This window comes from Symsagittifera roscoffensis, chromosome 6, assembly GCF_963678635.1.
Source record: "Symsagittifera roscoffensis chromosome 6, txSymRosc1.1, whole genome shotgun sequence".
In the NCBI taxonomy this organism is placed as follows: Eukaryota; Metazoa; Xenacoelomorpha; order Acoela; family Convolutidae; genus Symsagittifera; species Symsagittifera roscoffensis.
The window spans coordinates 37981954-38000123 of NC_087067.1; the positions used below are offsets into that span (position 1 = coordinate 37981954).

The 18170-nt window shown below is 34.2% G+C and overlaps 1 long non-coding RNA gene across 1 annotated transcript; it reads left to right on the forward strand.

The window, feature by feature from the left end:
* Positions 1-8319: 8319 nt before the first annotated feature.
* Positions 8320-17461, forward strand: LOC134847654 (uncharacterized). The gene is made up of 2 exons (XR_010162871.1): positions 8320-8825; positions 17286-17461. It is a non-coding gene; the product is annotated as an uncharacterized LOC134847654 (long non-coding RNA).
* The last annotated feature ends 709 nt before the right edge of the window (positions 17462-18170 follow it).

Sequence of the window (18170 nt, forward strand, 5' to 3'; positions counted from 1 at the left end):
CACAGATAATACAAACATGATAAATAGAAGGTCATAGATGATACTTGGATGGTACATAGAAGATACATAGATAATACATAGATAGCGCATTGATGATAAATAGATGATACTTAGATGATACAAAAATGATACAAGGATGATACTAAGAAGATACATACATGATACATAAATGATACATAGATGATACATAGATAAAACATAGAGGATACATAGATAGTATATAGATAATACATAGATGATACACAGATGATACATAGATGATACATAGATGAGACATTGATGATACATTGATGATACATAGATGATAAACAGATGAAATATAGATGATACAGAGATGATAAATAGATGATACATAGATGATACATAGATGATACATAGATGATACATAGATGATACATAGATGATACATCGATGATGTGATTCATAGACGATACATAGCTAATGCATAGATGATACATAGATGATATATAGTTCATACATTGAGGATACATTGATGATACGTAGATGATACTTAGATGATACAAAGATAATACATGGATGATACATAGATGATACATAGATGATACATAGATGATATATAGATGATACAGAGCTGATACATAGATGATACATAGATGATACATCGACGATACATAGATGATACGTAGATGATACATAGATGATTTATAGACGATAATTAGATCATAAGAAGTTGATACATAGATGATACATAGATGATGCAGAGACGATACATAGATGATACATAGATCATAATAGATGGTACATAAATGACACATAGATGATACATAGATGATAAATAGATGATACATAGATGATATTTCGATGATACGCTGATGATACGTAAATGATACGTAGATGATATATAGATGTTAAGTAGATGATACGTAGAGGGTACCTAGATGATATGAAGGTGATACCTAGAAGATACATAGATGATATATAGATGTTATATAGATGATACACAGATGTTGGTGTTGTTGTTGTTGTTGTGGCTTTCCAGTAGAATACCGGTGGGAAGTTCTTCCACAGAGTTTATAATATTGTCCAGTTATGTTTGCACGTTGTGCATTCGCAGCATATCTGTCAAGTGCAGAGGTTGAGGGTACTGTATTTTTCACTGTAGAATTTCCACATAAGAGTTGTGATGCGCTGTTTGAGTCCCTGTTCTATCCTGAAATTGACTAAGTGATCAATTCTATTTGCAACTCTAATTGTACGAAAAACGAATTCTCCCCTGCGTTTTTCTGTTCAAGTTTTGGGTAATTTGAAGGGCTCTAATCGTCGGTCTAGGGTATTGTTAGCTGTGGGAAGTGGGATGTTGTGGAGTTCGTAGTCAGTGCAGAGTTTTGAAAGCGAAAGTAAGTCATTGGTCTGTAGGAACATTGGAAGAGGTAAAATGTTGAGCATTCTAAGTTGATCAGTGTATTTTTGTGTTTTCCACATATCCACTTTACTACTTTCTTTTGAAAAAATTCAAGTTTTTGTAGGTCTTTTCTCAGAAAGTTCGCACAGTGACAGCCGTAGGTTAGGACTGGTAGTAATATTGATTTGTAGAGACCTAGTTTTACAAAGGTGTTGACGTTATATGCTACATTTCGTCTTAGACAGTATAGTAATTTGTTTGCTTTCTTTAATCGTTCGGTTAGATGAGTGCTCCAACTAAGATCTCCTAACATGTGAATACCCAGATCTTTTATAGATTTATGTTGAGGTACACGATTTCCGTTCAATTATAGATTTATATCAACACCTCTGAAGTTTATTTGAGCGCATTTTTCGAATGCCAGTTCCATGTTGTTTTGTCTAACCCAATCTTCGATTTTGTTTAAGTCAAGTTGTATTTCATCTTGTTTGCGTCCAACAGATAGAATTGTTAGATCGACAGCAAATATTGAGGGGTCACTGAAGCGTAGGACTTCAGGGAGATCATTTATAAAAACACAGAACAGGAGTGGGCCCAGGAGTGAACCTTGGGGTACCCCGCTGGTTATTTCGAGGACGGTGGGTGTGTAGAAATCAACCCGAACAAATTGCCTTCGGTTTCTGAGATAGTCGTAGATGATTTTGAGTAGGCATCCACCTACACCAATATCACTCAATTTTCGGAGTAATAATTTGTGGGGGACTTTATCGAAGGCCTTGGAGAAATCAGCATAAAAAGCAATGATCTCATCATGGGATGATCTCATAAAAAGCAATGATCTCATCATGGGGATGATACATAGAGTATGCAAAGATGATACATAGATGATAACTTGATGTACAATTATATATACCATACATGCTATACATACCACACATACCGTACATACCTTACGTTCAAAAAATTCCATGCAATTCATGCAATTCAAACATACCATACATTCCAAACATTCCATACAGACCATTCATATCATACATAACATACCTACTATACATCACATATTTTCCATACATAACATAAACACCGTAAATACCATACATAACAAGTATATCATACATTCCGTACAAACCATACATTCCAAGCATTAAATACATTCCACACATTCCATACAATCCATTCATACTATACAAACCATTAAATCCATAAATTCTATAAATTCGATTCATTTCTTACATACCATACACACCGCACATACCATACATACCGTACACCAACCATACCATACATTCCATACTATCCATTTATTCCATACATTCCATACATTCCATACATTCCATACTTTTCAAACTTACCATACATTCCACATGCGACATTTTTTCCATACATTCTTTACAATCCATACATTTTATACATACCAAATTTACCATACATACGTGCATACAAATCCCATACATACGTGCCATACATTCCATACACTCCGTACATACGATAAATTCCGTACCACTTTCCATACAATCCAATTATTCCATACATACCCTACATGACATACATTCCATATGTTCTATACAATCCATACATATAATTCATGCCATAAATAGCATACGTTCCATAAATTTTACACATTCCATACAATTTATTCATATCATACACTCCATTTTTTCCATACAGTCGATACACACCATACATACCATACATACCATTCATTCCAAACATACCATACTCATCATACAGTCCATACATTCCATCAAAACCATACACACCACACATTCCACCCATTCCATTTATTCCATACATTTTAAACATACCATACATATAATAGATTCCAAACAATCCATTCATATCATACATACCACAAATACCGTACATACCGCATATTCCAGAAATTCGAGATATACCATACATTCCATATATATTCCATACATACCTTACATATAATATATACAATACATACCACACAACCATACATACCATACATATGACATTTTGCTCATTTAGCAGAAAAACAAGCTGTTTTGAAAAAGCAAATAGGCTCTCAAAATGCTTGTTTGAGTTAAAGTTTAGAAAGTATCCGAGGGCTCAGATAATTTTCATATGAATCAAATTTTTATGGGAACAATTCAATTTATTGTTCAGTTGCAAAATTTCTGCCGATTGCAAGTCTAACACTCTAAGTTAAATATGAATTGATTATTAACAATGAAAAAAAAGTTTCGGAAAACGTTTCAGATGGATTGACGATTCTCAACAAAAGAACAACAAAAGAGCGATATACTTTGGCGGAATCTCTTTGACTATAGTCCAATTGAATACCACTATGCAATGCCGAAATGATGGATGTCGAATTGTCTTCTGCAAGGTGAAACATCCCAAAAGTTCCAATAAGGTTTTGTATTGCCAGTTGTTCCACCATCATGTCATTTTGATGAGCTTCTTTTGGGCCTCGTGTACACCTTATCGGTGGTTGAATTTCATTCTCATTACCTTTTGACGTTTTAGCCTGAAACCTTTTAGCTTGGAATTATTATATCGTAATCATCTGCCAAATGTACCCTAATTTTCTTTTTAATATGGATTTTTGATGGACTTCCACTCCACCTCTACTAGATACCACCGTTAATTGACTTGAAGTTAGAGAGCCCCGCCCACTCAACTTTCAAAAAACCCTAGCTCCTCGACCTCCATTCTTGTGCCCGAAGAGCATCCCCTAAATGATCGGTAACACTGCCCGTTACACCGTTTTTGCATTTTGAAAAATTTTTGCAAAAACGAGTTCAATGAAGGTCAAAATTCTCACCATATGTAAATTAAGTTCAAAAAAACTTTTTTCGAACATCACTCGTTTGAGGAGGGGGTGCGTGGGGGGTTGTTGCTGGGGGAAGGGATGCTGCTTGGGGGTTTGTGCTGCTGGAGGGGGGTGCTGCTGGGGGGGGGGGGGGTTGATAGGGGAGTCATTGATGGGGGGTTGATAGCGGGTGGTTGATTGGGGGGGGGGTTGATTGGGGGAAGGGGTTGATGGGGGCTTTGATTAAGTCTGTTAGTCCGTGGCGGGATTGGTTACGCCCTAGGGGGCTGAGTAGATAGTTACTAAATTCATGAAAATTAACCTCTTTGTTTGGTATCGCTGCACCACCGAGATATTGATTTTCAGCGAAACTTTTTATGCTTGCAGATGTAAAATTTGACGGACTGGTTTTTTCAGGCAAAATAATCTGAAAATGAAACTGTAATCTGAAAAAATTAATCAAACTAATTAGTATAATATGTAATCTGAACGGCAATCGTGTGGAAAACAGCACTTAGAAATTTATTATGGAAATGGTATTCAATTTATTGAGAAGAAAAGGAGACGTTGCCTCTACTTAATGATTATTCGTATACGCAGCCTGGACCTACTTAACAATCCCCTCCCCCATGTTACCTACTTAGGAATCTCCTCCCCTATAATTAAAAATTCTTTATCATCAAATTCAATTGTCAAACGGGTACAATTGATGGATATGATCACAGATATTAATAAAACAGTTGTTGTTTTTAGCATACCGGTCTCTCCACATAAACTCTTGCAAGTACCAGTTTAACATTACGCGGCAACACCCCAACAGTTTTTTTATTTGCAGTTTTTTTTGTATTCCAATACAATTTCACATTTTTTGTGTGCACACCAGTGGTCGGCTCAACAAAACGGAGGGAATGATTGACAGTTTTGTGAATGAAACCACAATTTTTCAACTGACTGTCAGCCCGCCATTCGTCAGAGTGAATGACAGATCCTTTTTCGACAACTGATTCGATGATAGGAAGCAAATTTTCCACGTTTCGTCGGTCCACAATCTCCATGTATTCAATCGCCGGCTTGAAACTGGTGTCAACTATTCCAAAAACCCAAATAGGGTCGTTCGGGGCTCGTCCACGATGATGTTTAGGCATGTGAGAAAAGCAGCTATCGTCGATTTAAACGATAACATTATGCCCACCAAGCCTAATTAATTGGGTAATCCAGTTTGGAGTTTTACTTGCTTATTTGACGTCTGAATACTCCATAGATAAATAACGTAAGTCCAAAAGTAATTTCGAAAAAGCTTTCTTTTCTAAAGGAAATTGACAACTTATGCGGGAAACATTTCGTATTTTGACATTTCCAAGAGTATTCATCCTTTGTTTTTTTTATATTTAGTCCACAACAAATATTTTTGGCATTCTGAACACCGAGGACAACGAGGAATTAAGTTAAGTTGTTTTAAATTAAGTAGGCATAAATCAATGTCGTCCAAACAAGGCGATATTTCTTCCCTAAAGTTCATTTACGAGCTTATTTGCTAAGTGTAACAGCTGTTTCCAATTAGAACTATCTCGGTTTTAGAATTTGCTGCATTCTGATTGGCTGAAAGTCCGAATAATTTGCTGGTAAATTGATAGCTGAACCTATTTAACAATTTCCCCCCTTATGTAAAAGGGGGGAATTGTTAAGTAGGTCCCGCATCCTAACGGCAGAAGCAGAAATTGTCCAAATACAAGAAAGCGTTCAGCTCAGCTTGCTTTTATTCGTTGCTTGTGCTAAATGTAACCAAAAAAAATTACAGTTTTTGCGTAGTGCTGTTTGTGTCTGTTCGATCAAGATCTGCAAATAATTGATTCAAGTATTATCAAGTCTGAGTCACGTATACTCATGTTGAGTCAAAGTATGCTCAGCTACACTGCAAAAAAAAAGAAATTATTTCATATCTGATCCAGAATGTTTCATATATTAGCAGACCAGATGACTGCTGAGGCATCTATTTTGCAAGATCAAAGTAGTGAGCAAGCTCAATACGCGAATAGCAAGACTGCTCGTATATCAGGGCAAAGCCCTCAATGTTTCGTTTCAACTGCCCCTTAATCCATATCAATTAATTTTTTGGGAAAAGAATGTGAAAAACTATTGATTTTGGACAATAACAAAGATCAAGCACAAAAGTTCAAGTTGAAAAGTTAATACGACCGATTAGCTAAAGTAGCTTCACATCAATTTGGAACAAGTTTTTTGTGCGGGATAATTAGTCACGCATAAATAGTTCGCGTTACACCTGCATGAACTTTGTAAAAAATGATCGGAGGTAAAATAATTTTTTAAATTTATTTTCAGGGAGTCGATATCCTCAATGGGTTAAAAAATGTTGATTTAAAACTATCATTTTGATTGCCGAAAATTTACCGAGTAAAAAACCACCCCAAGAAAAAAATTATAAATATATAAAAAAAAATTCAAAAATGGCTACTTAGAAATTCGGAATTTGACTGAAAAAAAAACCATCCCGAGCACAAATATTCCGACATTTTCTTCGAAAATACTCGGAACAAAAATCAACAAATATCGGGAAAAAAAGCAGCTCAAACATAAGTTGAATAATTTTAGAGTCCTCGTTATCTTAGAACCGTTTTGGCATTTCTCGTTTTCGAGAAAGAGCCTAAAAATCCTAAAAATAGCTGAGAAAAAATTAAATTTGTGTTAAGTTTTGAACATGTATTCGAAACAAAATGCAAAGCAAACGTAGAAATAATTGGCTCCCATTTTTGCCATTTTTCTTCTTCATTGACTACACATCTTTATTTTTGAACCTAACGTGCACGCTAAATTTGCTTACTATAGATTAGACAATTTTTTTCTCAGTTGAGCCGTTACCCAGGAGGTAAAAAACAATTTCACGCATGAGGGATTTATAATAGATTGCATAAATAGAAATAAGTCAGACGAAAAAACATTTTCAACGCGTAAGGAGGCAACGCCTTTTTCATGAAAAAGAGCAAAATATTCAAAACTTACAAAAAACATGCTGCTAAACTTCGCACTAGGGGCTCGAGAATTAATTTTTCCCTCGTGCGGTCAAAAAAACTTGACTTCACATACCATCAGACAATACCGTATAGGTTGACCAACCTCTTAGACCAACGAGGTTGTAGATAGATAGCTTTTACGTGAATGTCGCACATTCGGCGCATCGCACATTTGACCTTAACACCCCTAATGCTTCTCAAAAAAATATTGACTTAGTTCACATACCATCAGACAGTTTCTTAGGTTGACCAATCTCTTACGAGGATTGTAGATGGCCTCTTCCTGATTGAGGCAATTCGGCCCATCGCAAATTTGACCCTGACCCAGGGGCGCATCTAGGGTTTTCTCGAGGGGGAGGGGGCGGATTTTCAAAAAACTTTTTTGTAGGCCAATCAAATTGATTTTTCGAGCTCTGCCAAAGCACTAAGTTTTGGCCAAATTTTCTGCGCAGCAGGCAAAATTTGGACAAAACATGCCAAAAAATGCGTTTTGAGGCACTTGTTGGAAAATTTTGACCAAGTAATCGCGTTTTTTTTTCGGCGCGAGCTCCCCCTAAAACTTAAAATATATTGGCGCCAAAGGGTCCGTCGGCAGGGGGTCGAATCCCTGAAAGTCAAGCGTCCCCCTGCCCCCCCCCCCCCAACCCGCCCCTGCCCTGACCCCTTAAATTTTTGTCAAAGAAAATCTCGCTTTGATTGGTGAAAGAACTGTTTCAGAGGAGAAACACGCACTTAAAATCAAATGAAGCGAAATGAGTGAGAAGCGAAACGTATGATTTTTTGTAGCAAGTCTGTCTTATGGCCATAGTTTTTTTATTACTATGCCTAATCTTTTATCAACCAAAAAACGAACTGAATTGTTCAAAACCTGTTTTTTCAACATGAATCGAAAATGATAATGAAGAAAATTAACAGCAATAGATTAGGCAATAAAAGCGGAGCCTTTTAACCAAAGCTTTTCGGTCTTTCGAGGTTTTTGGTTGCACGCTGAACTTGACAATAAGGCAAACAGTAATGAGCAAAGGTATCAGTTATTCCATATTTTAATTGTTCAGCTAATTGAGTAACTGATCCCCCTTTAAACTACAACAAAGATGACTTTTTCGTTTCTAATCTTAAGCATTTCCCTAATAGTTTCCCTTTAGACAGGATCTTTGATCTATTTGCCTTCAAAATCATACTATTAAACTAAAGAGCCAAAGCAGCGCCAATACCCTCTTTATAACACCCAAGGGTAATATAAGCGCATTTTTCACATCAATTAGTAGACAGTGTTTGCTGAAAAATGTTCAAATTTCTACTTATTTTTTTATCAGTAATAACTTTGTGCTTAACAAGTATTCTCAATTTTAAAGAGCGAACTTCAGCTAAATTTGGTTTGGGCTGGGGAAAAAATCAAGATTATGAAGCTGCGAACCAAGAATTACTTCTCAATTCTTTTAACAAAATTCAATACAATGCTTTGAATTCACCCGATGACTCGCAGCGAAACTTGCCGAAGTTCTACAGAGGGGCGACTGGAGGTTTCAGTGTGGACAAGAACTGGTTTTTGTTTCTTCTGGGTCAACACCTGAGCTCGCCTATTTCAAAAAAATCAGATGATTCTTCAAAAATTCATTCCAGATCATACACAAACGAACAGAAATGGATCGTAAGTATAAGGTTGACAGTAAAAAAAAAGAATCATATCATTTGGTTGACAAAGATGGTAAAAAAGAGGTGCTACAGTAAAAAAATGTTTATTTCTTTATTCGGTTGATCAAGATGATAAAAAACCTGGAGCACAAAACTTGTTCCGATAGTGTTCAGCGCGTTTGATCACCCCCTCCTTCTCATACGGAACATTCACATTCAATTAAAACCCAATTGTTTTCATGGTGTAAGCAATACTCGAAAAATTAAAAAAGAATCACCCAAGGAGCACGAGCTTAAGCCAGTGCAGAATCTGAAAATAGCTAGTTCAACAAAATGAGGCGTCTCTGAAATTTTTTTAATATGAGTTATCTTATCTAGAATTAAAGGGTTATTTACCAGTTATTTGGGAAAGTATGAAATTACAACAATTCTTAGGCATTCCAAAAGCAGCCAAAAACAATGTTTGTTTCTTGAGTATAATCAAGACTGTAAAAACATGTTTGGGTTTGGAGGCTTAAGCCAATAGTCTGTTTAGACAAAAAAGAATGGTTTCATTTTCCGTTCCAAAAATTTTAGATTCGTATAATCGTGTAACGCTTCAGTTTTTCGACTGTTAATAGTTGTAAATTTGAAACTTTTCAAAGCTGATGATCTTTTTTTGCTGCAGTTGTGATATATTTATTTAAACATTTCAATACGTTGTAAAATTGTTCGTAATTGATTTGCTGCCTTTATTCGTAACTGCCGCAAAAGAAATTTCACCCAACCACAAATTACTGTAGATATGAGAAAATTTCAGTGCTAAGATTTCTCCACACTATCTGACTTTACTTATAAGTTGAAACTAATACAACAAAAATTCATCTTATTTTGCTTTTTGCTTTGGAGAGTTTGTTGCAATCGGGAGAAAGTTAAAGAGGTAAAAGGAATTTCCTCTTCATTGACAATTAACAGAAATGAAGTTTTCAAAAATGAGCTAGGTGAGCAAAGGGGCTAAGCCAATAGCATGTGTGCCTATTAGCATGCGCTTTTTGCTTAAACTGGATGTGCTTTTAAGAGAAAAAAGAATAAGTGTAAATTTTCAAATAACTTCGACAACCACACGGTTTATCAGTGGGGGTAAAGTTTCACTTCTGCCTTATTAAAATTTTTGCTAAGTGCACGCTGTTTAAAATTTGAGCAAGTTTGAGCAAACAAAACGTGAAATAGAAAATCCTCAAACAACATTATTTTACATGTGCATGTTAATCGACACACCAGCTAATAGACCGGTACCCGGTGAGCAATGTATTCAGCGACTCAAAAGACTCAAAGCGACTTCAAATCAGCTTAAAATACCCAAATTCAAAAACCGAATTCGGTCATGCTTTTGCCCAATTTCAAACAAAAAATTGCTATCATCTAGATGTTACATTCAATCAAACTTTTTAGGAAAATTGATTTTAGTTTTTAAATTTTTGTCAGAAGAGTCTTAAATGTAATGTATCAAAATCATCAAATATATGACAACTGGCTTTGCGGCTTTTCATCAAAATGTAACCTAATATATTTCATCAAGTTTCAGTATAGAATTGCCATAGAATCGTATAGAATCGAAATATAATATAATCAAAAACTAATTTTCGTTTTACTTAAGAAAACTTATACACAACGCAGATCAAATTTATAGTTTATAAAATTTTTCGGCTAGGATAAATAATAAATTTGATAAAGATTGATCCAACACACTTTTTTTTCTAGCAGCTTAGGCTTCTTTGCAGAGACTTTTGGCCTTTTTTGAGACTATTTTTAAAATGATTTTTTACTCATGCAATGACTCGATTTTTTAATCAAATTATTTAAAACAATTGTTGCCTCATATTGTGCTTGATGCTTCAAAAACTCAATGACAAAATTATTGATTGAAAGTAGTTTTTCTAAGTTTAAGTTAACCATTTCAGAAAAAATATATATTTTTTGAAGAAAAAAAACTGTTTGAATAATTTGTAACACTTAAACATGGTCGTGCTAATTAAGAAGAGCTGTCAATTTTTATTGAAAAAATTAATTTGCCAAACTAAACGTTTCGTGGAACTCTCAGGGTCGCTAATTGATGAAACCTTGGGTAGTTTTTTCCAGAAGCAATCAAAAGCAATTTAATTTCATTTTTAGCTTTTTTGCATGTCGGTTTTTTGTAGGTAGGACCACAAAACTTGATGAACCACATCTAGTTCAATTCATTAACTTCCCAGGTTCAGTCATATTGAAAATATTGCCAAAGTGTTAAAGATTCTTGAAGATTTATCAAAGATAGCAAAGGAAAGTTAAAATAACTCCGGCTTTTTCCAAGGTACCTAAGTGTCTAAGCTGCATGAATACCACCTCAAAAGCATGTACGATTGCTCCGGCAGCTCAACAGAGGAATTTGTTTTTTCGTGCAATCTTCAAAGATATCAAAGAAAAGTTCCTTATTTTCTTTCGAAAAAAAACCATAGCAAATTAATGAGCAAACACTTAGTCAAGCTTCTCCTAAACTACATTAAGATACCAAAACAAAGTAAACTTCAGAGACAATTATTTTAGAATAATTTTAAGATTAATTTTTTTTAAGATTTAACCAAGATTCTTCAAGATTTTTGAAAGATATCTAAGATTGATGGACTTGGGTTCTTACTGAAAAAATACCGTAATCCGCAATTTGAGAACTTTTTTTCTCAATATTATTTCAATTCCTTCCTTTCTTTCCTTAATCAGCGTGGTTGGAACATCTTTAACTCGTGCACAGCGACCGGTTATCCTTGTTCCTACTTGAATGAACTTATTTGCACTAAATTACATTTATCATTGCTTTCAACGCTCATACGGCACTTATTGAGGCAAGATAATTTTTCACATATGTGTCCGATTAAAGGCAAGTTTTTCTCTTTGTTATTTGATAATGCTTTGTGAGGGTGAGGTGAAACTTCTACATTTTCTTTTACACAGTATTCTTTTCAACAAGACAAGACATTGAGACCAGTTAAAGAGAGCCAGACAATCCGAGAACTTTTCCTGGTATGTGCCCTTTTGGCTTCTTTTTCAGTCTCGTCAAAGTATCTTACATACCTTTTTGCCTAGATTTTCCCTGTTCACTGAATTCTAAACAAAAGATCAATAACTAAATTAAACTTAGACTTTTGATGTTTCTTCTAGATCAGCAAAACTTTCAAGGAGATAGAACATGTAAAATTCAGAGATGAGTCTTTCTCTCAGTCGCTCCAAATTTCAATTCATTTTGATTAGTTCTGATTGATTCAAAATTGGTTCAAAGTTCTGATTTGATTCTGCTTTGATATTGAGTTTGAAGCGTGTTACAATCAATTTGTTTCGGCTCAACTCATTTTTAGCTTAAGTTATTACAAAATCAAGGTCAAGTTATCACAAAATCATTTACGCCGAAATTGAAATTTCGGCCTAAGTGATGTTCGCAAAGAGCTGAAGTTCTTACCTGTTTTTCACGTAGTGTGCAAAAAAAATAGTTTCTGATGCAAAATTTTAGCAGTATTTGTTGTCTGCAGAAACTATTTGTTTTTTTTTGGATTTTTAACGGTTCAAATAATTTTGCATCATAGCTATTTGATTCGGTTTTATTGTTAACTTCCAAGTCAAACTGAGAGAAGAAAAACTAATTTTTCGAAAGTATAAAAAAACGGTAGCGAAATCTTTTCAGGAAAATAGGATTATAAGAAACTGTACGAAATGTGTATAGTCCTTAGCCATGGCCAAGAATAGTTGTCAATTTTGATTACTTCACAATTAGAATGTTTTTTTTTGTGCCAAACCAATTTAAAAGATCTCAAAATTTTCATTCTTTTGTATATACAGTGACATCAAAAACATCATTAAAAAGAAATCCGCGCCAATTATAAAACATAAGCTTTTAGATACATAGTATGCTGTTTCTACTTTTCGACAAATTAGTCTAAGAAGTTTTCCAAACAATGTAGTATTTGTTTAATAAAGCTTAAGCGTAAAAATAAAGCGTATTTTGGCACCACAGAAACCTCATGAAAATGGCAAAAAGTCGTAAAACGCTTGCCCAAAAAAATTTTCAGTGCCTCAAAACCAGATGTTTAATTTTCAGTATAATTTAGTTAACGTTCCGACCTTCAATCGGAATTTTCTGTTCTTTGGTATATTTCATCTGTTTTTGAAAATATTGCCTATTGCTTGAAAACGTTTTTCGTTTAGCAAATTTTTGCAAGATATAACTGCGATTGGAATAACTAAGCTAACAGTATAATAACTCTATCTTTTTGTTTTGTCGGTCATCAAAACTAACGAAGAACTTGGAAACAGGTGTCTAGGAGATCTGTCTGTAAACCAATGTATCAGTTAACCAAAAACGGGTAGACCAGAGCAGTAAACCAAAATAACATGATTCAGTTGCATAATCACCAGAATAGAAAACTGAATTTATTGCTTTAGTTAGAGAAAAATAATTATGTAAATCTTAGATTCCGCAAAAGATCCAATGATTACGTAATTCGTTATCTAGTAATTTACTGGCACAATTACTGAACGCATTCCGGGGTTTATTTTCCATTAAAAAAATCAGACACTTCAACTAAACATTAGTTGGATTTTATACTTTCGTCACTCTCAAAGCAAACCAAAGAACTATGGCGTAGTGTCAATTCTTTTAAATGTTTTTTCAGTCAATTTTGACTTGCTAAAGGAAAATTTGTACAGGTTCAAGTTTCAAGAGTGGTAACCGGTAATAAAAATTTTTCCTGTTAAAAACTTTCTTACACAGAGGCGAATCTGAGCTTAGCAACACTTGCGATACAGCAAGTATAGGATTAAACACAGAGGTGAAGCTTCGCTTTGCAAACACTAGTAAAAACAAGATAAAAAGCAGCTTTTAAGTGCAATAAGAAAAAGTAGAAATAAGCCTCGAATTAGTAAAAACTCGGCTACGCCTCTGCGACCTACAGCGACTAGCAAATACGAGTCTCAGGCACTAACCACTTAGCTACGTACGCTTAATAAATCGCAAACACTAGCCACAAATAAAACAAAGAATAGGTGCTACAAAACTTCTAATGCTACAGATCGTGATTATAGCAAAAGTGCAACCAAATGAGCACTTGAGCACTTTTATTTGCGAGTTAGGTTAGGAAAAGAACGTTTGTACTTATACACTACTCTGCACACACAACAAGTGCAAACAGCAAGGCACTCAAGAGCTACCAAAGAAGACTTCGAATTTTTTAACCGTAGAAACAACTAGAAAAACAAAAAATGAAAATCATTTTTTTATGTTTAAACTTATTAAAATTTTTTCAAAGAGTTTTGAGTGGAGTTGATTTTGAGCTTTTGAACAATTAAATTTGAAGTAGATTCTTAACGATTTCTTAAATAATATCAAAAGTTTGAGGGAATTAAAATATAAGGTATATAAACCAAGAGAATTCAAGCCGACAACCAATTAACTAGAAATCAACCAAAAATGTTATTGAAAATTAAACATGTACTACCCAAATACTATCCACGAAAGCCATAAAAATACTGAACTTAAGTTGGTATACATAATTTAGAAACTAAACCGAGAGCTAAATCGAAAGCCGCAAAATCATGAGCGAAAAAGTAATAACGATGTTCTGTAACTATACATAAAACAATCTATCAAGCTGAATGAAGATAACTTTGAAGAACAAAAACACGCCAAGGCAGTAGCATGCAAAATTAGCATCGGAACAAAACTTATCAAACGGAAACAAAACAAAAAAAAACTCAGCAGAAGCCCTTCATGCTGAAAAAATCCAATTCTTTATTTAAAAAAAGTGTCAGACCCACTTTTCCTCAGAATTAACACGCACACAATTTTTTTTATCAGTCTTTAGACGATGCGTTTATGGGTCACTAAGTAGATAAAAAATAAGTCAAAGCCGATTAAATCAACAAAGAAGACAAAAAAGATTCAAAAAATGAAAATTACAACCAATGTAAAAAGCAAATTTCAATTGAGCCGAATTTTTAGAATGCTTTGACCTCTAAAACAACTAACTGACTCTTTTGCACCAAAAATAAACGATTTTTAGATCTGACAGCTAAGCCGACAAAACATAAGTAATTATATAATAGGCCGAGATTTTTCTAGAACCGGTCTTTTACCGTTTGAAAAAAAACAGGTGTTGGTCGGATTTGAACCTAGAACCTTTGCCTAACCAGGCGTTTTCGTTACCTCCAGGCTAAGTGTACAGGAGACAATAAAAAATTGAATTCGCTATGAGCCAATGTACCACCAGGACTCATATTTACGGGCAGAAGTCTAGTACCCAATTGCAATACCCTCGCTTTTCTTAAGGGTTAAAATCTAAAAAAATATATGAGTATTTTCTTAAGGGTAACAATCTAAAATTTTTTCTTTGTCTTTTTGGTGATAAAATTTTGCTATTTTTAAGTGTAAATTTTTCATCTGTTTCAATGTTTTTTTTTTCAAGAAAATACCGAAACTTAGAAACAGGAAAAAACTTTTTTGAATTGCTGTTTTTTTATATGTAAAAATTTTTTTGTTTCAATTTTAAATCATTTTCTTATTAGAGTGTAGCCGAGACATTTTTTCAACATGCGTATTGGTATTTTTTTTACCAGCTGATTTTGTTATAATCTGCCGTTCTTACTGACTGGTTCGTTACTATATTAAGTTTTCCAAGTTGCCTTGGTTATCAAATTAAAGAGCACCAGTTTCCACATCAAAAAAAATCAGTTCTTTTATGATACTAAGGACCCTCTTCCGAATGAGCATTTTCCGACTTCAATTTCAAACAAACATTTAGGTTTTTCAAAACTTTTTGAATTTTGGTTCCTTGGCGTATTAACGCAGTTTGTGACTCATTCGTTGCCGAAATCATCACAGCGCTCGCCGCAAAAGTAAGATATAAAATGTACACACAATAAACTACGGAAAGACGACCTCATTCTAACTTTTAAAATGTTGAAGAATTGGTTCCAACAATAACTACTCACTTAGGCTAAAAATGAGTTCCAGTAGATGAAAATGTAATTGTACATATATACTTTTTAAAACTTTTCCAGCTTCGTTTTTAATCTTGTAACTGATTGAACTAACTAACTAGCTCACATATTCTCGCATATGTAACACAATCATTTATCTCAAATTTTTCAATGTATTAGTCATTTATTGTTTTTTATTGTTAGTCATTTGTTGTTTTTCTGTTAAATCAAGTTGATTTGGATAACTAATAAAAACAAGACTGCTCGTATCAGGGCGAAGCCCTGAATGTTCCGACTGCCTTTTAGGGTTTATTGAGCAGCAGTAATACATAAAAAAAATTAAATGAAATAAAATAAAATGAAATTTTTTTTTCTCCAAAATTTGAATTTTTTTAAATGAAAATCATCCCCCCACACGCCATATAAAGTACAAAACAATAGATTTTGCTCCTTGTAACAAATCAATTATGGCAAATAAGCTTCGTTCAACCAATTTGGAACGATTTATAAGACGGATTAAATCTCCGCTTACGCGTTAATAGCGCGAATTATATTGCGCGTTAATTGTCCCAAATTGGTCAAAATGGCCAAAATGGCAATCTTTAAACCCTCATAACTTTACGAAAAATGATCACAGGTGAAATATCTTTTCAAATTTAAGCTCAGGACAACAATACGTTTTGAATGATATAAAAAAAATTCCGTCAAAAATGGCTAGTTAAAAAGTCGAAATTTGTCTGAAGAAAAAAAAACCCACCCCGAGCACAAATATTCCGTTACTTTCGTATCGAAAGTCGGAACAAAAACTTAAATGACTGCTAGGAAAAAACTTCGATCCTAGAAAAATATATGGAAACGGAAACACTAAGCTCTCTTAATCAAAATTAAATAAAACAAGACTGCTCGTAACAGGGCGAAGCCCTGAATGTTCCGACTGCCTTTTAAGATTTATGGAGCAAAAATAACTTAAAAAAATTAATTGAAATAAAATAAAATGAAAATTTTTTTTTAGTTTGAATTTTTTTAAATGAAAATCATCCCCCACACGCCATATAAAGTACAAAAGGATAGATTTCGTTCCTTGAAACAAACCAATTATGGCAAATAAGCTTCTTTCAACCAATTTGGAACGATTTCTAAGACGGATTAAATCTCCGCTTACGCGTTAATAGCTCGAATTATATCGCGCGTTAATTGTCCCCAGTTGGTCAAAATGGCCGAAATGACAACCTTTAAACCCTCAAAACTTTACGAAAAATGATCACAGGTGAAATATCTTTTCAAATTTAAGCCAAGGACAACAATACCTTTTGAATGATATAAAAAAATTCCGTCAAAAATGGCTAGTTAAAAAGTCGAAATTTGTCTGAAGAAAAAAAAAACCCACCCCGAGCACAAATATTCCGTTATTTTCGTACCGAAAGTCGGAACAATAAAATAAATATAAATGAAGATTCAGTTGAAAAAGGAAATTGTGATTAATAGTTGTTGTTTTTAGGGTTAGCAGCAGCTGTAATCCCCAGTTCTTGTTGTGCCTCGGTCTCCACTTCAACATCACAGATCTTCATCCATTAACCACAAGTTTCAACATATCCGATGGCCTCTAAAATGACTGGACTATCGTTTGTTTGACTATAGAAGAATGTACGTTGAGAAAATTTGGCAATTAACTGATTTTAACTCATCTCTGAGTCTGATTTATTTTGAACACTAAGACAGTATAGCACTTCGAAAACACAGCAAAAAACTGGGAGTTTTTCACGCAGAGACGAATCGGGGCTTCGCACCACTTGCGATACAACACAAACATAGAAAAAAAACATAAGGCGGACAAAATTTTAAATGTTGAAAAAATCTAGGTGAACCAAAATTTTCGAATGTCTTGATAAAAAACAACTAGGGGCCCAGCTAAAGTTGGAGGCACATGTTTGTTGTTTTTCGATTTTGCTTAACTGATTCGGCACGAGAAATGAGATTTCAAAAAATTAGACTTTGACCAAAATCTTAGTTGTTTATCTATTAAAGAGAAAAGTAAATATTTTGATTTAATCAGTTTTCCCAAAAAGATAACATTTTTTTTAAAAAAAAACTAAGGAGTCGGCGCTTCTGCACGAACAATTACGGCAAACGTTTTTTTCAATGGCTTTTTACTTCTGATTTAGTAAGTTTAAAGAAAATTCGAAAAGTTTCTAGAAAACGGTCAAAAGGTTTAGAAAAACAATCAAACGACTTTCCAAAATCCATAACACTTTGCTGCAAGAAAACAGGCAGGGTAAGACCACTTAAGCAGAAAAGATTTCTAAAACTGGGTTTCTCGATTGAACACAACGTGAGAACTAGCACGGTAGTTTTCGCGTAAAGTCATATACTTTCCAACAAAGCT